Here is a 22,916-nt window from a genome sequence, read left to right as displayed (position 1 = left end):
TATATATATATATATATATATATATATATTAAAAATAATATGTATATGTGTGTGTGATTGTACTGCAATACTGTATCCTAATTTCCTTGTTTACAGTTGCTCCGTCTTAAAGGGGTCGTCCACTTTCAGTAAATGATTGATATCGTGTGTGTAATGAAAAGTTATACAATTTTCCTACTTTCCGTATCAATTTGGATAACTTTTTTTTCTAGATTGTATAAAACAAATCTTAGTTTTTCCAAATCACATTCACTTTGCTGTAATACACAAAGATCAGTGCAGGAAAAATAACCTACACAATACACTATGGGGCACATTTACTTACCCTCCCGTCCCGATTCCCGAGGTGCGTTGTCCGACAAGGATTCGGAGCTGCTGCAATTCACTAAGCTTGTGCGCCCGATATCCTGCATGTGTCGCTTCCCCGCTCAGGTCCCAGGAGTTCACCTCCTTCTTCCTGGTGCATGTAAGTGCATTGTCCGTGTATAATGCGCTGTGCGGGGAGTCACTAAGATCGTGCGCCCGATATCCTGCATGTGTCGCTTCCCCGCTCAGGTCCCCGGAGTTCACCTTCTTCTTCCTGGTGCATGTTAGTGCATTGTCCCTGTATAATGTGCTGTGCGGGGAGTCACTAAGATCCTGCACCCGATATCCTGCATGTGTCGCTTCCCTGCTCAGGTCCCCGGAGTTCACCTTCTTCTTCCTGCTGCATGTAAGTGCATTGTCCGTGTATAATGCGCTGTGCTGTACGGGGAGTCACTTAGATCCTGCACCTGATATCCTGCATGTGTCGCTTCCCCACTCAGGTCCCAGGAGTTCACCTCCTTCTTCCTGATGCATGTAAGTGCATTGTCCGTGTATAATGCGCTGTGCGGGGAGTCACTAAGACCGTGTGCCCGATATCCTGCATGTGTCACTTCCCCGCTCAGGTCCCCGGAGTTCACCTTCTTCTTCCTGGTGCATGTAAGTGCATTGTCCGTGTATAATGCGCTGTGCGGGGAGTCACTCAGATCATGTGTCTGATATCCTGCATGTGTCGCTTCCCCGCTCAGGTCCCCGGAGTTCACCTTCTTCTTCCTGGTGCATGTAAGTGCATTGTCCGTGTATAATGCGCTGTGCGGGGAGTCACTCAGATCATGTGTCTGATATCCTGCATGTGTCGCTTCCCCGCTCAGGTCCCCGGAGTTCACCTTCTTCTTCCTGGTGCATGTAAGTGCATTGTCCGTGTATAATACGCTGTGCGGGGAGTCACTAAGATCCTGCGCCCGATATCCTGCATGTGTCACTTCCCCGCTCAGGTCCCTGGAGTTCACCTTCTTCTTCCTGGTGCATGTAAGTGCATTGTCCGTGTATAATGCGCTGTGCGGGGAGTCACTAAGATCCTGCGCCCGATATCCTGCATGTGTCACTTCCCCGCTCAGGTCCCCGGAGTTCACCTTCTTCTTCCTGGTGCATGTAAGTGCATTGTCCGTGTATAATGCGCTGTGCGGGGAGTCGCTAAGATCCTGCACACGATATCCTGCATGTGTCACTTCCCCACTCAGGTCCCCGGAGTTCACCTTCTTCTTCCTGGTGCATGTAAGTGCTTTTTCTTGCGACACAATTTCGAATGATAAATCCCGAGCTCAGTCCAAATAAGTCGGGTTGTCCGATGGCCACGCCCCCAATTTGTGTCGCATGAAAGTCGGCGCGATTGTGTCAAAATCAGTTTGCGTGCGCCAAAAAAAAACAGTTAAATGCGGCACAAATAGGAAAAGGTTAGGAAACCCGACGAAAATGCGGTCTGCGGATCCTTACTAACTGTGCCCCTGTGTGTGTAGTTTGTCTAAAGGTAGGTGCTCACGATATGAATCCACAGCAGATTTTCGGCGTAAATTTTGCAGATTGGGTTCACAATTGTGTCCAGTGTCACCCTGTCACCTACTAAAAGAAATCTACCATCAGAATCTATCATGATAAACCAGGGGCCCTTCTGGCTCATTAGCATAATTATAAAACCTGATTTTAGAATGTAATGTCTCTGGTTTATCAGGATGGATTCCCTTTCTTTTGAAGGGACTTTCCAGGAATTCTAGAAAACCTTTTAGAGCCGAGGTGCGGACAATCTTTGGCTCTTGCACACAGGACATCATAAAAAGTCACATCCAAACGGGTCGAGTGAACGGCTGCCACTTGGGTCGCAATATGCCCTTTTTTTTTTTTTTGGAAAACACTTTTCACCACATTTAAAAAAATTTCTGCGGCTTCACCAAAAGGGACGTGGCCTGAGCAGTGACTTGTTTTTTTTTTTTTTTTTTTTTAAACTAAAATGTAGGCTTTTAAAAATGTTTTTGGAATTCTTGGAAAACCTTTTATGTTTCGGCCACAAATGGTGGTTACGAACGCGATACAACAGCCAAGGAGAGAACTGCCTAATTACGTTGCTGGTAACATTGACGTTTTACGGTGGCGTTAATGTTGTATTCACATTTTTCAGTTTAGGGGTGATGCCTCACGGTGCGTTTTTGGACCGTTTTAAGGCTCGCGGTTTTGTAACGGAAACAAAACGCACCGGGCCGCAGCTGATCGCATACAATCGGCACCCGGGGTCTTGCATTTAGACACCTTGTGCTGTTTGCCGATCACCAACACATATGCGATTGGCCGTGGCCCGACCCAGTGCGTTTGGATTCAAAACGGAAACTAAACGCAGCGGCTTTCCTATGAAAAAGTCCATAACCATTTGTGGGCCAGAATTCCCCTTGTTCTGGTCGGAACACAAGGGGCGAGCTCTGATTCTTGTAACAGTATCGGATAATAGAACTTGTTACAATTTCAAGCGATGGAACACAACTGTCTCTGTGTCCGTTCTTTGCTCTTTAACCCTTTGGCCTCTCACACTGGCGATGTTTACATCCGCGCCGCAGTGATCTTCACAAATACATCACTGAGCCGTTGTTTTCTATGGAAGGGTTTTTTAATTTTTTACATTTTTTTCTTTTTTCTTGTGCACATGCAATTCACTCGCCGGTGTGAATCCTCCCTTAGATCAGCCCTGGTCCTGCAGATCAGATCAGGAGAAGCTCCTGTCTTTCCCCTCATGGGGAAGTGAGGGGGAGGGGGGGGGTGGTGGTACTTCCGGGTCTGGCTGCTTTTCTAGTAATTATAGCTAATTAGTGAATTTCTAATTAAGCTGTTTGCTTCAGTTTTAATGACAGAAAACCTGCACAGCAGAAGTGCATGCTGGGACCTGCTCAGACGCCGCGTTATATGGACAAGATTACACGTCGCCCTAATGATCCAGATCCCTTTATCACACAAAATTACCGGAATATTAGTTATGTTATAAACCCCTTTAAGTCTTATTTTTTTATCACACAAATGTAATGAGGACTGATATCAACGACCGGTCACAATGCGGTGAGCACGCGTCTCGCCACGACCATGCACGGAGAAATACCGGACATGTCCTATATCTTGCCGTGTTATGTCGCTGGCTGCTCGTCACTCCCCTGCACATGGTTTTTTTCGGGCTCAGGATACACCCCCTGCGTGCACATCATAGTGAATGTAGCCTTGGTCAAGGGGATCTTGCCTGAGCTCAAGTAACTGCACTTAGTGATCTACAGCCTTGGCCTATGGCCTTAGAAAGCAATCATAAGTAGGTGAGCCATTGTACAGGGAGGAGGAGGAGATAAGCTGTGACATCATCTATTGTCAGTAGTGATGTAATGATGGGTCAGTGTTATCTATATAGAGGTCATTGTACAGGAGGGGGAGGAGATAAGCTGTGACATCATCTATTGTCAGTAGTGATGTAATGATGGGTCAGTGTTATCTATATAGAGGTCATTGTACAGGGAGGAGGAGATAAGCTGTGACATCATCTATTGTCAGTAGTGATGTAATGATGGGTCAGTGTTATCTATATAGAGGTCATTGTACAGGGAGGAGGAGATAAGCTGTGACATCATCTATTGTCAGTAGTGATGTAATGATGGGTCAGTGTTATCTATATAGAGGTCATTGTACAGGGAGGAGGAGGAGATAAGCTGTGACATCATCTATTGTCAGTAGTGATGTAATGATGGGTCAGTGTTATCTATATAGAGGTCATTGTACAGGGAGGGGGAGGAGATAAGCTGTGACATCATCTATTGTCAGTAGTGATGTAATGATGGGTCAGTGTTATCTATATAGAGGTCATTGTACAGGGAGGGGGGAGGAGATAAGCTGTGACATCATCTATTGTCAGTAGTGATGTAATGATGGGTCAGTGTTATCTATATAGAGGTCATTGTACAGGGAGGGGGAGGAGATAAGCTGTGACATCATCTATTGTCAGTAGTGATGTAATGATGGGTCAGTGTTATCTATATAGAGGTCATTGTACAGGGAGGAGGAGATAAGCTGTGACATCATCTATTGTCAGTAGTGATGTAATGATGGGTCAGTGTTATCTATATAGAGGTCATTGTACAGGGTGTGGGAGGAGATAAGCTGTGACATCATCTATTGTCAGTAGTGATGTAATGATGGGTCAGTGTTATCTATATAGAGGTCATTGTACAGGGAGGGGGAGGAGATAAGCTGTGACATCATCTATTGTCAGTAGTGATGTAATGATGGGTCAGTGTTATCTATACAGAGGACATTGTACAGGGAGGAGGAGGAGATAAGCTGTGACATCATCTATTGTCAGTAGTGATGTAATGATGGGTCAGTGTTATCTATATAGAGGTCATTGTACAGGAGGGGGAGGAGATAAGCTGTGACATCATCTATTGTCAGTAGTGATGTAATGATGGGTCAGTGTTATCTATATAGAGGTCATTGTACAGGGAGGAGGAGATAAGCTGTGACATCATCTATTGTCAGTAGTGATGTAATGATGGGTCAGTGTTATCTATATAGAGGTCATTGTACAGGGAGGAGGAGATAAGCTGTGACATCATCTATTGTCAGTAGTGATGTAATGATGGGTCAGTGTTATCTATATAGAGGTCATTGTACAGGGAGGAGGAGGAGATAAGCTGTGACATCATCTATTGTCAGTAGTGATGTAATGATGGGTCAGTGTTATCTATATAGAGGTCATTGTACAGGGAGGGGGAGGAGATAAGCTGTGACATCATCTATTGTCAGTAGTGATGTAATGATGGGTCAGTGTTATCTATATAGAGGTCATTGTACAGGGAGGGGGGAGGAGATAAGCTGTGACATCATCTATTGTCAGTAGTGATGTAATGATGGGTCAGTGTTATCTATATAGAGGTCATTGTACAGGGAGGGGGAGGAGATAAGCTGTGACATCATCTATTGTCAGTAGTGATGTAATGATGGGTCAGTGTTATCTATATAGAGGTCATTGTACAGGGAGGAGGAGATAAGCTGTGACATCATCTATTGTCAGTAGTGATGTAATGATGGGTCAGTGTTATCTATATAGAGGTCATTGTACAGGGAGGGGGAGGAGATAAGCTGTGACATCATCTATTGTCAGTAGTGATGTAATGATGGGTCAGTGTTATCTATATAGAGGTCATTGTACAGGGAGGGGGAGGAGATAAGCTGTGACATCATCTATTGTCAGTAGTGATGTAATGATGGGTCAGTGTTATCTATATAGAGGTCACTGTACAGGGAGGAGGGAGGAGATAAGCTGTGACATCATCTATTGTCAGTAGTGATGTAATGATGGGTCAGTGTTATCTATATAGAGGTCATTGTACAGGGAGGGGGAGGAGATAAGCTGTGACATCATCTATTTTCAGTAGTGATGTAATGATGGGTCAGTGTTATGTATATAGAGGTCATTGTACAGGTAGGGGGAGGAGATAAGCTGTGATATCATCTATTGTCAGTAGTGATGTAATGATGGGTCAGTGTTATCTATATAGAGGTCATTGTACAGGGAGGGGGAGGAGATAAGCTGTGACATCATCTATTGTCAGTAGTGATGTAATGATGGGTCAGTGTTATCTATATAGAGGTCATTATACAGGGAGTGGGAGGAGATAAGCTGTGATATCATCTATTGTCAGTAGTGATGTAATGATGGGTCAGTGTTATCTATATAGAGGTCATTGTACAGGGAGGGGGAGGAGATAAGCTGTGACATCATCTATTGTCAGTAGTGATGTAATGATGGGTCAGTGTTATCTATATAGAGGTCATTGTACAGGGAGGGGGAGGAGATAAGCTGTGACATCATCTATTGTCAGTAGTGATGTAATGATGGGTCAGTGTTATCTATATAGAGGTCATTGTACAGGGAGGGGGAGGAGATAAGCTGTGATATCATCTATTGTCAGTAGTGATGTAATGATGGGTCAGTGTTATCTATATAGAGGTCATTGTACAGGGAGGGGGAGGAGATAAGCTGTGACATCATCTATTGTCAGTAGTGATGTAATGATGGGTCAGTGTTATCTATATAGAGGTCATTGTACAGGGAGGGGGAGGAGATAAGCTGTGACATCATCTATTGTCAGTAGTGATGTAATGATGGGTCAGTGTTATCTATATAGAGATCATTGTACAGGCAGGGGGAGGAGATTAGCTGTGACATCATCTATTGTCAGTAGTGATGTAATGATGGGTCAGTGTTATCTATATAGAGATCATTGTACAGGCAGGGGGAGGAGATTAGCTGTGACATCATCTATAGTCAGTAGTGATGTAATGATTGGTCAGTGTTATCTATATAGAGGTCATTGTACAGGGAGGAGGAGGGGATAAGCTGTGACATCATCTATAGTCAGTAGTGATGTAATGATTGGTCAGTGTTATCTATATAGAGGTCATTGTACAGGGAGGGGGAGGAGATAAGCTGTGACATCATCTATTGTCAGTAGTGATGTAATGATGGGTCAGTGTTATCTATATAGAGGTCATTGTACAGGGAGGAGAAGGAGATAAGCTGTGACATCATCTATTGTCAGTAGTGATGTAATGATGGGTCAGTGTTATCTATATAGAGGTCATTGTACAGGGAGGGGGAGGGGATAAGCTGTGACATCATCTATTGCCAGTAGTGATGTAATGATGGGTCAGTGTTATCTATATAGAGGTCATTGTACAGGGAGGAGGAGGAGATAAGCTGTGACATCATCTATTGTCAGTAGTAATGTAATGATGGGTCAGTGTTATCTATATAGAGGTCATTGTACAGGGAGGGGGAGGGGATAAGCTGTGACATCATCTATTGTCAGTAGTGATGTAATGATGGGTCAGTGTTATCTATATAGAGGTCATTGTACAGGGAGGGGGAGGAGATAAGCTGTGACATCATCTATTGTCAGTAGTGATGTAATGATGGGTCAGTGTTATCTATATAGAGGTCATTGTACAGGGAGGGGGAGGGGATAAGCTGTGACATCATCTATTGTCAGTAGTGATGTAATTACTAATTCTGTCAGTACGGTTTGTGAATAATGTTGTGGCTACTGTATAGAAAACCCTTATAGTTTTGACAAATGTCGGTCTATTATTAAGCAAAGTGAGAAACCTTGTCATTTCTTGCAGACGCCTTCATTTAAGGTCCTATAGAAGTTTCCTATACAGGCAGTCCCCGGGTTACATACAAGATAGGGTCTATAGGTTTGTTCTTAAGTTGAGTTTGTATGTAAGTCGGAACTGTATATTTTATCATTGTAATCCCAGCCAGAACTTTTTTGGTCTCTGTGACAATTGGATTTTAAAAATGTTGGGTTGTCATAAGAACCAGGATTATCACTAAATCTTCATTACAGACGCCGGTGATACCTGCTACAGCTGATCATTGTAATCTAGGACTAAAGTACAGTAACCTACCAACATCCAGAGGTCCGTTTGTAACTATGGGTCGTATGTAAGTCGAGTGTTCTTAAGTAGGGGACTGCCTGTATGTGGCCGCTGTGATAAATGACTGTAGGGAATGCAGTGTATTAGTAAAGTGTCTCCTTGTTGCCCCCGGGGGGGTTTATGTGTAATGATCAGGTCTCTCGGTGTAATTTGCTCGCCTCCCTTTATGACACGGCAGTGACAGGTCCGGATGGCTTCATGTTTTCTTAGAGAAGGATCAGTGCCAGAAATCCAAACATTTTTGGATTATAACCTATAAGTGATTCAAAAAAGGAAAAATATATTTGGCTCAATTTAAAAAAATCCCTGGTGGTCACAGACAAACCCGGCGCATGCGGCTCTGGTACATCCACTCAGTCAGGTCTACATACATACATACACACGTATCCAGTTATAGCTGCAACCAGTGATGTGTCGAAGAGCCGGCTCTTTCACGTGAACACCGGGATTCGGCTCACTTAACCCCGCCCCTAGCCGCCTCACCACGCCCCTATAAACCGTTACAATCGGGGTTAAAGAAGTGTGGCGTGGGGGTACTGGCTGGACTGCGGCTCCCCATTATACATGTAATCAGGAGCCTGAAGAGCCAGCTCTTTTTACTGAGCGGAGCCTAATGACCAGCTCACTACGGAGAGCTGGACTTCCCATCACTAACTGCAACTTCTTCTCTGGCCCCATCCACCTTGAGAAGGTTTTAGGACCTTCTAGTGACCAGTCCCCGGTCTCTGACATCACTCCAGGTCCTGCAGTACTTGTCTTGTCAGGATGGGAGAGCGAGATCTGGAGATCCTGGGTCCTAGTGCTGGATCCTCCTGAACTACGGAGATTTTATCTTGTTTAAAAGTTGCGTTTTTTATGTTTACTGTTTATGTTGTTCAAATATGGAAAAAAACTGAAAACTACCGTCAATAAAAAATGTATTTGATAAAAAAAAACAACAAAGTTGCGTCTTATAATCCTAATACTTAACATCCCATAAAAAGTGAGCCCTCCCATCAGTGGAAAGATTCTTGGTTATTACTCTTTGAATGTTTGGTCTTGAAGGAGTTAAGACTGATCCGTTGCCTTTCCTTCTATTCCTGATTTTCTGGCTAGTATCCCGTGCGTTTGGCGGTGTCCGCGCTGATCCCGCTCCTAAGTGTTTTCTCCAAGGCTGCGCCGCCGCTCGTCCATTTATCCTCGTTGATTCTTTTTAGATGAAGCTTTTTGCTTCCCGGGCAACAAATTGTCCTGATAGTCGCTGGCGGTGAAAGTCTCCGGCTACAGCGCGGCGGATAATAAACGGAAAATAAGAGAAGCCTCCTAGTTACATGTTTTTCTAATGAATTGAAATGCTTCCTGGCGTGGATTGCGCGGCTGTGGATGGTTGTCGTGGATTGCGCGGCTGTGGATTGCGCGGCTGTGGATGGCGCGGCTGTGGATGGCGCGGCTGTGGATGGCGCGGCTGTGGATGGCGCGGCTGTGGATGGCGCGGCTGTGGATGGCGCGGCTGTGGATGGCGCGGCTGTGGATGGCGCGGCAGTGGATGGCGCGGCTGTGGATGGTTGTCGTGGATTCCGCGGCTGTGGATGGCGCGGGCGTGGATGGTTATCGTGGTTATCTGGATTTTCGTTTTTTTTTTCACCCGCTTTGTTGCCCTGGAGACACCGTAAATATAGACACACACTCGTGTCACGGTTATGTTGGCGGCCCTAAATTTTGCCACAGGAGAAATGTTATGTAATTATGGGAAAAACTTTGGGATATCCCATCATCCTTTGAGTCATCTTTTGACAAAGCGTCCACACAGATCTTACACGGCGTCTAGTTATGTCTGTGTCAGTCTCCACTGCAGCACCAGCATTATATTCACATGTACAAATATTCTATCCTCCACTGACAAAGTACAGAACGTGGGGGGTCACATCACCCTTTACAGGGGTCACCCGCTCCCCTGCATCCTTGGTGGGGGTCACATCACCCTTCACAGGGGTCACCCGCTCCCCTGCATCCATGGTGGGGGTCACATCGCCCTTCACAGGGGTCACCCCCTCCCCTGCATCCATGGTGGGGGTCACATCACCCTTTACAGGGGTCACCCCCTCCCCTGCATCCATGGTGGGGGTCACATCACCCTTTACAGGGGTCACCCCCTCCCCTGAATCCATGGTGGGGGTCACATCACCCTTCACAGGGGCCACCCCCTCCCCTGCATCCATGGTGGGGGTCACATCGCCCTTCACAGGGGTCACCCCCTCCTCTGCATCCATGGTGGGGGTCACATCGCCCTTCACAGGGGTCACCCCCTCCTCTGCATCCATGGTGGGGGTCACATCGCCCTTTACAGGGGGCACCCCCTCCTCTGCATCCATGGTGGGGGTCACATCGCCCTTCACAGGGGTCACCCCCTCCCCTGCATCCATGGTGGGGGTCACATCGCCCTTCACAGGGGTCACCCCCTCCCCTGCATCCATGGTGGGGGTCACATTGCCCTTCACAGGGGTCACCCCCTCCCCTGCATCCATGGTGGGGGTCACATCACCCTTTACAGGGGTCATCACATCACCCTTCACAGGGGATACCCCCTCCTCTGCATCCATGGTGGGGGTCACATCGCCCTTTACAGGGGTCACCCCCTCCCCTGCATCCATGGTGGGGGTCACATCGCCCTTCACAGGGGTCACCCCCTCCCCTGCATCCTTGGTGGGGGTCACATCGCCCTTCACAGGGGTCACCCCCTCCCCTGCATCCATGGTGGGGGTCACATCGCCCTTCACAGGGGTCACCCCCTCCCCTGCATCCATGGTGGGGGTCACATCGCCCTTCACAGGGGTCACCCCCTCCCCTGCATCCATGGTGGGGGTCACATCGCCCTTCACAGGGGTCACCCCCTCCCCTGCATCCATGGTGGGGGTCACATCGCCCTTCACAGGGGTCACCCCCTCCTCTGCATCCATGGTGAGGGTCACATCGCCCTTCACAGGGGTCACCCCCTCCTCTGCATCCATGGTGAGGGTCACATCGCCCTTCACAGGGGTCACCCCCTCCTCTGCATCCATGGTGAGGGTCACATCGCCCTTCACAGGGGTCACCCCCTCCTCTGCATCCATGGTGAGGGTCACATCGCCCTTCACAGGGGTCACCCCCTCCCCTGCATCCATGGTGGCAGCTACCACTGTACATCCTCCTAATGGAGAATTTGTGACATTACTAGAGAATATTTTCTTGTAAAACTTCATTTCTCAGTTTTCTGGTTATTCCTCCTGGTCATTTGAATAGTTAGCCAAGTGGGTGTTACCATTTGGAAGGGGGTCCTCCATATTGGTGGCATCCCATGTTTTACAGTATCGGACTGTGTATGAACAGCCCCACCCCTTGGTAACGCCCATTTGGCTGACTACTACTAAATTATTAGGAGGGATTTTGGAGGAGCAGAGTCATGAGGTTTTATGCTTAGAGTAAAAGTTATTAGTAGACGTCTGCACCCTGAGACCTTCTCCCCGTCGCGGTGACTGACTGTGGGTGGCAGCTGAATTGGCTGATAACAGAGAGCACTGGATTGCATTGACCTCTCAGGGGTCACATTTACTCAGTGTAATGGCTGATAACAGAGATCAGTAGACTGTCTGTCTGTACTTGCTGGGCCGTGGATCGCACCTTTGTGTACCCGCTCTTCGCGGAGCCGTCATTCCTGTTTATTTCCCGGAGAAGTTTCCGTTTGTTCTGGGAAGACGTTTCCCCTCCAGGTGATTATTTCTTCCTCCTCCGATCTGACAATATTAATATTTTATTGAGGAAGCGTCAGACAATGTGTTATTGTGCCCCGAGCTGCTACGTGTACACCGGATGTATATATAGGGGGTGTATATTGTGTGTCTGTGTATATACTATGCGTCTGTGTATATAGGGGGTGTATATATTGTGCGTCTGTGTATATAGGGGGTGTATATACTATGCGTCTGTGTATATATAGGGGGTGTATATACTATGCGTCTGTGTATATATAGGGGGTGTATATACTGTGCGTCTGTGTATATATAGCGGTGTGTATATACTGTGTGTCTGTGTATATATAGGGGGTGTATATACTGTGTGTCTGTGTATATAGCGGTGTGTATATACTGTGTGTCTGTGTATATAGCGGTGTGTATATACTGTGAGTCTGTGTATATAGCGGTGTGTATATACTGTGTGTCTGTGTATATAGCGGTGTGTATATACTGTGCGTCTGTGTATATATAGGGGGTGTATATACTGTGTGTCTGTGTATATATAGGGTGTGTATATACTGTGTGTCTGTGTATATATAGGGGGTGTATATACTGTGTGTCTGTGTATATATAGGGGGTGTATATACTGTGTGTCTGTGTATATATAGGGGGTGTATATACTGTGTGTCTGTGTATATATAGGGTGTGTATATACTGTGCGTCTGTGTATATATAGGGGTGTATATTGTGCGTCTGTGTATATATAGGGGTGTATATTGTGCGTCTGTGTATATATAGGGGGTGTATATACTGTGCGTCTGTGTATGTATAGGGGGTGTATATACTGTGCGCCTGTGTATATATAGGGGGTGTATATTATGCGCCTGTGTATATATAGGGGGGTGCATATATTGTGCGTCTGTGTATATAGGGGGTGTATATACTGTGCGTCTGTGTATATATAGGGGGTGTATATACTATGCGTCTGTGTATATATAGGGGGTGTATATACTATGCGTCTGTGTATATATAGGGGGTGTATATACTATGCGTCTGTGTATATATAGGGGGTGTATATATTATGCGTCTGTGTATATATTATGGGGTGTATATACTGTGTGTCTGTGTATATAGCGGTGTGTATATACTGTGCGTCTGTGTATATAGCGGTGTGTATATACTGTGCGTCTGTGTATATATTATGGGGTGTATATACTGTGCGTCTGTGTATATATAGGGGGGTGCATATATTGTGCGTCTGTGTATATAGGGGGTGTATATACTGTGCGTCTGTGTATATAGGTGGTGTATATACTGTGTGTCTGTGTATATAGGTGGTGTATATACTGTGTGTCTGTGTATATATAGGGGGTGTATATACTGTGTGTCTGTGTATATATAGGGTGTGTATATACTGTGCGTCTGTGTATATATAGGGGTGTATATTGTGCGTCTGTGTATATATAGGGGTGTATATACTGTGCGTCTGTGTATATATAGGGGTGTATATTGTGCGTCTGTGTATGTATAGGGGGTGTATATTGTGCGTCTGTGTATGTATAGGGGGTGTATATACTGTGCGTCTGTGTATATAGCGGTGTGTATATACTGTGAGTCTGTGTATATATAGCGGTGTGTATATATTGTGCGTCTGTGTATATAGGGGGTGTATATACTGTGCGTCTGTGTATATATTATGGGGTTTATATACTGTGCATCTGCGTATACTGTGTATAGGAAGGGGGATATATATATATGTATGTATGTGCCGGGTGTCTGGGCTGCTGGACGCTTCTCCCTCTTACATTGGTGACCGCGCCTGTCAGTCACCGGCAGCAGCACCCGGCCGCCCCCTGACAGCTCGTATCCCTCTCGTGGCGATAATGGATCCTAGAATAACCATTTTAAATGGAACCTGACACCACATTTTAGGCTACCCCCCCCCCCCCCCCCCTCAGGTTGCTGATTTTGGAGGAGATTTTTTTTTTTTAATAGAGAAGAGTCAGATTTTTGAGATGAGTCAAGTTTAGAGGTTTCAGGTGTCAAATTAGATGCCCCGATCATTGGTTCTGTAGCTCCTATAAACTTGCTGCTGGTGTCATAATAAAGGTAAAAATCTCACCTTTCAGAAAGCATCAGGACTGTGGTTTTTTTTAACTGTTTAAGACCTGTGGTTTTTTGATCTACAGACATTTTCTGCGGATCTCCTTTTCAGTTTTGGACATTAACATCAGATTTTATACTCTCCAGCTCCGGGCACCCTGATCAGCTGATTCGCTAGACCCCTTCATTGCCAGACTCTTCCAGTTTCCTGATGTTGCAGCTCGCTCCCACCTTAATGGCCAGGACTGAGCTGCAGTGCCGCACTCGGCCACTAAGGGCGCTGTGTACGGAGCTCGTAAATGCCCTGATCTGATTGGATGCTGGAGATTGGACCTTGATGGTGATGGCCATGGCACCAGCACTTGGGCCTGGCTTCTGGCACCATGGCCCCGGAGTATGTAATGTGTCGGGTGCGGATGTTCCCCTCCCCCGCTGTCTCCTCCGGTGTCGCTGGCGTCTCGCCCGCATTATCTGTGATTCCTCGTAGAACCTTCCGTGGAATTGTTGACACATTTGACGTTGCGCTGGCGTCAGGCATTGATCCCGCTCCTGGAACAGTCAGGTATTTGCTCTGCATTATTATATGACGGCTGGAGACAGAAACCGACAGACCCAAAACTATTTCATTTTCCAGACTTTTCCAATCTTTTTTGTGATTTTTAGACTGACAGTGATGTAAATGGTTAATCCCTTCTGCCCTAGACCACCAGGGCTACCACCAGTAGCTTCACCCCTCCAGTCTACACAGAGGCCCAGGCCCCTAATACTGCAGATCTATCACCCCCTTACTGCTCCAGACCACCAGGGCTACCACCAGTAGCTTCACCCCTCCAGGCCCCCTAATACTGCAGATCTGTCACCCCCTTCCTGCTCCAGACCACCAGGGCTACCACCAGTAGCTTCACCCCTCCAGGCCCCTAATACTGCAGATCTATCACCCCCTTACTGCTCCAGACCACCAGGGCTACCACCAGTAGCTTCACCCCTCCAGGCCCCCTAATACTGCAGATCTGTCACCCCCTTCCTGCTCCAGACCACCAGGGCTACCACCAGTAGCTTCACCCCTCCAGGCCCCCTAATACTGCAGATCTGTCACCCCCTTACTGCTCCAGACCACCAGGGTTACCACCAGTAGCTTCACCCCTCCAGTCCACACAGAGGCCCAGGCCCCTAATACTGCAGATCTGTCACCCCCTTCCTGCTCCAGACCACCAGGGCTAATGCTAGAATATTATTATTTATTGCCCGTTGCCTTTGCCATTGTTGGCCTCTGCACTGTCTGAGACCACTTCTTTGGCCCAAAACCTGCCGGGACCTGGGCCACTAGGACCTCCGAGCATAGGGGCATCTCATTGTTCAGATTGTTTGTTTATATCATGGTGCCCCCTCCGCTGCCCCAAACCTCCTGGGACACTGTGTGCTAAATATTTAACCCCTTTATTGCTCCAGACCACCAGTGACTCTCATATTAACCCAAAGTCAACATTGGCCCCTTCATTGTCCAAGACCACCAGCAATTCAACTGTTTACCCCCTTCTCTGCCCCAATCAAATATTACAAATCTTTCACTCCTTGTCCCCTTCACTATCCCAAACCATTAGAGATTCAACGATTATCCCCATTACCAGGGGCGACAGGACTTTGACAGTTCTCATAGTAATCTGTGGAATAGCCTGCCTCAGGCGCTGGTCACAGCAGGGACAGCAGAGAGCTCAGGCGCAGAGCCCAACAGGGACAGCAGAGAGCTCAGGCGCAGAGCCCAACAGGGACAGCAGAGAGCTCAGGCGCTGGTCACAGCAGGGACAGCAGAGAGCTCAGGCGCTGGTCACAGCAGGGACAGCAGAGCTCAGGCGCTGGTCACAGCAGGGGCAGCAGAGAGCTCAGGCGCTGGTCACAGCAGGGGCAGCAGAGAGCTCAGGCGCTGGTCACAGCAGGGGCAGCAGAGAGCTCAGGCGCTGGTCACAGCAGGGACAGCAGAGAGCTCAGGAGCAGAGCACAGCAGGGACAGCAGAGAGCTCAGGCGCTGGTCACAGCAGGGACAGCAGAGAGCTCATACGCTGGTCACAGCAGGGACAGCAGAGAGCTCAGGCGCAGGTCACAGCAGGGACAGCAGAGAGCTCAGGCGCTGGTCACAGCAGGGGCAGCAGAGAGCTCAGGCGCTGGTCACAGCAGGGACAGCAGAGAGCTCAGGCGCTGGTCACAGCAGGGACAGCAGAGAGCTCAGGCGCTGGTCACAGCAGGGACAGCAGAGAGCTCAGGCGCTGGTCACAGCAGGGACAGCAGAGAGCTCAGGCGCTGGTCACAGCAGGGGCAGCAGAGAGCTCAGGCGCTGGTCACAGCAGGGACAGCAGAGAGCTCAGGCGCTGGTCACAGCAGGGACAGCAGAGAGCTCAGGCGCTGGTCACAGCAGGGACAGCAGAGAGCTCGGGCGCTGGTCACAGCAGGGACAGCAGAGAGCTCGGGCGCTGGTCACAGCAGGGACAGCAGAGAGCTCGGGCGCAGGTCACAGCAGGGACAGCAGAGAGCTCAGGCGCTGGTCACAGCAGGGACAGCAGAGAGCTCAGGCGCTGGTCACAGCAGGGGCAGCAGAGAGCTCAGGCGCTGGTCACAGCAGGGGCAGCAGAGAGCTCAGGCGCTGGTCACAGCAGGGACAGCAGAGAGCTCAGGCGCAGAGCCCAACAGGGACAGCAGAGAGCTCAGGCGCTGGTCACAGCAGGGACAGCAGAGAGCTCAGGCGCTGGTCACAGCAGGGACAGCAGAGAGCTCAGGCGCTGGTCACAGCAGGGACAGCAGAGAGCTCAGGCGCTGGTCACAGCAGGGACAGCAGAGAGCTCAGGCGCTGGTCACAGCAGGGACAGCAGAGAGCTCAGGCGCTGGTCACAGCAGGGACAGCAGAGAGCTCAGGCGCTGGTCACAGCAGGGACAGCAGAGAGCTCAGGCGCTGGTCACAGCAGGGACAGCAGAGAGCTCAGGCGCTGGTCACAGCAGGGACAGCAGAGAGCTCAGGCGCAGAGCCCAACAGGGACAGCAGAGAGCTCAGGCGCTGGTCACAGCAGGGACAGCAGAGAGCTCAGGCGCTGGTCACAGCAGGGACAGCAGAGAGCTCAGGCGCTGGTCACAGCAGGGGCAGCAGAGAGCTCAGGCGCTGGTCACAGCAGGGAGAGCAGAGAGCTCAGGCGCTGGTCACAGCAGGGAGAGCAGAGAGCTCAGGCGCTGGTCACAGCAGGGACAGCAGAGAGCTCGGGCGCTGGTCACAGCAGGGACAGCAGAGAGCTCGGGCGCAGGTCACAGCAGGGACAGCAGAGAGCTCGGGCGCTGGTCACAGCAGGGACAGCAGAGAGCTCAGGCGCTGGTCACAGCAGGGGCAGCAGAGAGCTCAGGCGCTGGTCACAGCAGGGGCAGCAGAGAGCTCAGGCGCTGGTCACAGCAGGGACAGCAGAGAGCTCAGGCGCAGAGCCCAACAGGGACAGCAGAGAGCTCAGGCGCTGGTCACAGCAGGGACAGCAGAGAGCTCAGGCGCTGGTCACAGCAGGGGCAGCAGAGAGCTCAGGCGCTGGTCACAGCAGGGGCAGCAGAGAGCTCAGGCGCTGGTCACAGCAGGGGCAGCAGAGAGCTCAGGCGCTGGTCACAGCAGGGGCAGCAGAGAGCTCAGGCGCTGGTCACAGCAGGGACAGCAGAGAGCTCAGGCGCTGGTCACAGCAGGGACAGCAGAGAGCTCAGGCGCTGGTCACAGCAGGGACAGCAGAGAGCTCAGGCGCTGGTCACAGCAGGGACAGCAGAGAGCTCAGGCGCTGGTCACAGCAGGGACAGCAGAGCTCGGGCGCTGGTCACAGCAGGGACAGCAGAGAGCTCGGGCGCTGGTCACAACAGTGACAGCAGGGAGCTCAGGCGCAGGTCACAGCAGGGGCAGCAGAGAGCTCAGGCGCTGGTCACAGCAGGGGCAGCAGAGAGCTCAGGCGCTGGTCACAGCAGGGGCAGCAGAGAGCTCAGGCGCTGGTCACAGCAGGGACAGCAGAGAGCTCAGGCGCTGGTCACAGCAGGGGCAGCAGAGAGCTCAGGCGCTGGTCACAGCAGGGGCAGCAGAGAGCTCAGGCGCTGGTCACAGCAGGGACAGCAGAGAGCTCAGGCGCTGGTCACAGCAGGGACAGCAGAGAGCTCAGGCGCTGGTCACAGCAGGGACAGCAGAGAGCTCAGGCGCTGGTCACAGCAGGGACAGCAGAGAGCTCAGGCGCTGGTCACAGCAGGGACAGCAGAGAGCTCAGGCGCTGGTCACAGCAGGGACAGCAGAGAGCTCAGGAGCAGAGCACAGCAGGGACAGCAGAGAGCTCAGGCGCTGGTCACAGCAGGGACAGCAGAGAGCTCAGGCGCTGGTCACAGCAGGGACAGCAGAGAGCTCAGGCGCTGGTCACAGCAGGGACAGCAGAGAGCTCAGGCGCTGGTCACAGCAGGGACAGCAGAGAGCTCAGGCGCTGGTCACAGCAGGGACAGCAGAGAGCTCAGGCGCTGGTCACAGCAGGGACAGCAGAGAGCTCAGGCGCTGGTCACAGCAGGGACAGCAGAGAGCTCAGGCGCAGAGCCCAGCAGGGACAGCAGAGAGCTCAGGCGCTGGTCACAGCAGGGACAGCAGAGAGCTCAGGCGCAGGTCACAGCAGGGACAGCAGAGAGCTCAGGCGCAGGTCACAGCAGGGACAGCAGAGAGCTCAGGCGCTGGTCACAGCAGGGACAGCAGAGAGCTCAGGAGCAGAGCACAGCAGGGACAGCAGAGAGCTCAGGCGCTGGTCACAGCAGGGACAGCAGAGAGCTCAGGCGCTGGTCACAGCAGAGATAGCAGAGAGCTCAGGCGCTGGTCACAGCAGGGACAGCAGAGAGCTCAGGCGCTGGTCACAGCAGGGACAGCAGAGAGCTCAGGCGCTGGTCACAGCAGGGACAGCAGAGAGCTCAGGCGCTGGTCACAGCAGGGACAGCAGAGAGCTCAGGCGCTGGTCACAGCAGGGACAGCAGAGAGCTCAGGCGCTGGTCACAGCAGGGACAGCAGAGAGCTCAGGCGCTGGTCACAGCAGGGACAGCAGAGAGCTCAGGCGCTGGTCACAGCAGGGACAGCAGAGAGCTCAGGCGCTGGTCACAGCAGGGACAGCAGAGAGCTCAGGCGCTGGTCACAGCAGGGACAGCAGAGAGCTCAGGCGCTGGTCACAGCAGGGACAGCAGAGAGCTCAGGCGCAGAGCCCAGCAGGGACAGCAGAGAGCTCAGGCGCAGAGCCCAGCAGGGACAGCAGAGAGCTCAGGCGCAGAGCCCAGCAGGGACAGCAGAGAGCTCAGGCGCAGAGCCCAGCAGGGACAGCAGAGAGCTCAGGCGCAGAGCCCAGCAGGGACAGCAGAGAGCTCAGGCGCAGAGCCCAGCAGGGACAGCAGAGAGCTCAGGCGCAGAGCCCAGCAGGGACAGCAGAGAGCTCAGGCGCAGAGCCCAGCAGGGACAGCAGAGAGCTCAGGCGCAGAGCCCAGCAGGTTACAGCAGAGAGCTCAGGCGCAGAGCCCAGCAGGGACAGCAGAGAGCTCAGGAGCAGAGCCCAGCAGGGACAGCAGAGAGCTCAGGAGCAGAGCCCAGCAGGGACAGCAGAGAGCTCAGGCGCAGAGCCCAGCAGGGACAGGGACTTTATAAATTTAACCTGCGTATAGGTCACTGGGTCTGCAGAGAATTTCCCCCCTTACTGCTCCAGACCACCAGGGATACTGATGTTAATGCTGCCTATGGCTTCTGACCTCTAGCAATTCAATTGTTTACCCTCTTCTCTGCCCAAACCTCCTGGGACACTAGGATGGCAGGTACATAGCCCCCTTACTGCCCCAGACCACCAGGGATGCTGATGTTATTTTTTATTATTCTTCTTATTGTTTTCATTCATTTTATGCTGATCTATATATTTTACCGTCCTGTTGCTTTCGGACCATCAACATTAACCACTTCACTGTCCCAGGTCACAAGCTGTACACCCCCTTCCCTATAACAGACCACCAGGGGTATGGGGGCGGATCTGCAGATGGGATATATATATACTGTCTGTACTGGGGGAATTACCTGATGATCTACAGAACCGCTCCCCGGTCCAGTCATACAACCCCGAAACTTTTTTGTACCCACCCAAAATTGACCCCACCCACATTGGCGCATTATCCGTATTCGCACGGTTTCTCAGCCCCTCCCCTCTCATTGTAAATATTCCCCTTTCGGTATAATCTGTTTGGCTCTTGTCTGTGTCACGCGCCCCCCCCTCCCCCTCCCCCGCTTCATGTATTTAGTAACCTTAATCCCGCGTTTCTCATGTCGTCACGTGTTTATCCTCTAACCCAAACACAAAAAATTGTCACTTAAAATATATCTTTTATTAGTATTCGCTAAAAAATGGATGGACTCCGTCCAAAAAAAGTGTTTAAAAGTTTCCAGAGTGCGGGTGCTGTAACTGGGTGGTCAAGGTTTATCAGGCGGCATTTATCCACTATGGTTAGAGAAGGAGGGGGCTGAGGGATATCAGAGCTGTAACTACGCTGGGGGTCCGAGTCCCTTTATTAGGTATATTTAATGTTGGGTTAGTATTCCCACTTTAAGGACTGTACTGCCCATAGGACTGTAAGTGCAATCCTCGGGGCTGTAAGTAGCGGGGCCCCACGGTGCGCTGCAGCTCTTGCCGGTATCTTCTATAGACTAGTCTAGGTGATCTCTGCTGCGGCTAGATTGTTGTATTTCTGATATGTTTTTCTTGCACCCTAGGTGTCCAGCTATCTACTGCCTCTGAATTAAAAACTAGCATATTAGCCCCCCCCCCCCGACATGTTTCGCCACATGCCGTGGCGTCCTCAGGGGGGGATCGGGGCTACAGTGCGGCACGCCAGACCATTTGTGTCATATATAGACTGCTATGATGACGTAATTACTGGGGGCCTGGTCCTATCATCCAATAACAGTAGGGGAGATTCGATCTCCGCCACCAATCCGCTAGAGGCGAGTCCGTGACCTGTCCCGTGGGTACCACCCTCCTGTTTCCTGGTTGGTTTTTAATTAGGGGTGGGGTGGTTGGCGATCCAATCAAGATATGTCCCTGAAGTTCAGTCTGGTCCGATGCTGCTCCGCCCCCTAGAGGGTCTAATGCGCATGTCCTATAGACTCTGCCTGGTGCGCATGTCCTATAGACTCTGCCTCTATCGTGAGTCTAGATGCCTGGTGCGCATGTCCTATAGACTCTGCCTCTATCGTGAGTCTAGATGCCTGGTGCGCATGTCCTATAGACTCTGCCTCTATCGTGAGTCTAGATGCCTGGTGCGCATGTCCTATAGACTCTGCCTCTATCGTGAGTCTAGATGCCTGGTGCGCATGTCCTATAGACTCTGCCTCTATCGTGAGTCTAGATGCCTGGTGCGCATGTCCTATAGACTCTGCCTCTATCGTGAGTCTAGATGCCTGGTGCGCATGTCCGCAGACTCTAACTACATTGCGAGTCAGTAATTCCACTGTGCATGACCTCGGACTTAGTCTGTATTCTAATTGAGGCCATCACGGATATTATCGATGGACTTAGTTCACATCGTTAGCGAAGGGGATGGAGCGCATGACAGCCAACTTGGTTCCTATTTGAGGTAAGAGTATCAAGCGCGCATGACAACGCAAGTAGACCCGTTTTTTTAAATGGGGCTCCGCTACTTACAGCCCCGAGGATTGGACTTACAGTCCTTAAAGTGGGAATACTAACCCAATATTAAATATACCTAATAAAGGGACTCGGACCCCACCGTAGTTACAGCTCTGATATCCCTCCGTCCCCCTCCTTCTCTAACCATAGTGGATAAATGCTGCCTGATAAACCTTGACCACCCAGTTACAGCACCCGCACTCTGGAAACTTTTAAACACTTTTTTGGACGGAGTCCATCCATTTTTTAGCGAATACTAATAAAAGATATATTTTAAGTGACCAATGGGTTCACGTGTCCCTGTAGGACAATTTTTTGTGTTAAGTTAAATTCAAACCCAGTCACAATGTGCTCCAAGTGAAAAAAACTCCTTTGATGATTGTACATATCCTCTAACCCGTCTCAGCTGTTCTGTCTGGGGGGGAACGTAAAAAGACTTAAAGGGTCCGTCTTGGGATCGGAGGAATAAAGGGTCCGTCTTGGGATCGGAGGGATAAAGAGTCCGTCTTGGGATCGGAGGGATAAAGGGTCCGTCTTGGGATCGGAGGGATAAAGGGTCCGTCTTGGGATCGGAGGGATAAAGAGTCCGTCTTGGGATCGGAGGGATAAAGAATCCGTCTTGGGATTGGAGGGATAAAGAGTCCGTCTTGGGATTGGAGGGATAAAGAGTCCGTCTTGGGATTGGAGGGATAAAGGGTCCGTCTTGGGATTGGAGGGATAAAGGGTCCGTCTTGGGATTGGAGGGATAAAGAGTCCGTCTTGGGATTGGAGGGATAAAGAGTCCGTCTTGGGATTGGAGGGATAAAGGGTCCGTCTTGGGATCGGAGGGGTAAAGAGTCCGTCTTGGGATCGGAGGGATAAAGGGTCCGTCTTGGGATCGGAGGGATAAAGGGTCCGTCTTGGGATCGGAGGGATAAAGGGTCCGTCTTGGGATCGGAGGGATAAAGGGTCCGTCTTGGGATCGGAGGGATAAAGGGTCCGTCTTGGGATCGGAGGGATAAAGGGTCCGTCTTGGGATCGGAGGGATAAAGAGTCCGTCTTGGGATCGGAGGGATAAAGGGTCCGTCTTGGGATCGGAGGGATAAAGGGTCCGTCTTGGGATCGGAGGGATAAAGGGTCCGTCTTGGGATCGGAGGGATAAAGGGTCCGTCTTGGGATCGGAGGGATAAAGAGTCCGTCTTGGGATCGGAGGGATAAAGAGTCCGTCTTGGGATCGGAGGGATAAAGGGTCCGTCTTGGGATCGGAGGGATAAAGGGTCCGTCTTGGGATCGGAGGGATAAAGAATCCGTCTTGGGATCGGAGGGATAAAGAGTCCGTCTTGGGATCGGAGGGATAAAGAGTCCGTCTTGGGATCGGAGGGATAAAGAGTCCGTCTTGGGATCGGAGGGATAAAGGGTCCGTCTTGGGATCGGAGGGATAAAGAATCCGTCTTGGGATCGGAGGGATAAAGAGTCCGTCTTGGGATCGGAGGGATAAAGAATGTCATGAGGCAAAGTTTTAAATGGTGCAATACCCTTCACAGCCTGATGCACAGGCGTGGCGCTGTTTTTAATGAAGGCCACGTGTCTTGTGAGATATGGACTTCCCCTTTAATGATGAGCGGTCACCTTGTTGTGTGTT

General features: G+C 50.4%; 1 protein-coding gene across 9 annotated transcripts in view; it reads left to right on the top strand.

The window, feature by feature from the left end:
• UNC13B (unc-13 homolog B) overlaps positions 1-22,916 on the top strand; it is a 295,618-nt gene that overhangs the window by 25,199 nt on the left and 247,503 nt on the right. The window lies entirely within an intron of this gene.

The sequence above is a fragment of the Engystomops pustulosus genome, chromosome 1 (assembly GCF_040894005.1).
Source record: "Engystomops pustulosus chromosome 1, aEngPut4.maternal, whole genome shotgun sequence".
Lineage (NCBI taxonomy): Eukaryota > Metazoa > Chordata > Amphibia > Anura > Leptodactylidae > Engystomops > Engystomops pustulosus.
Note: the sequence above shows the minus strand (reverse complement) of the source record. Positions and strands in the feature narration are given on the sequence as shown.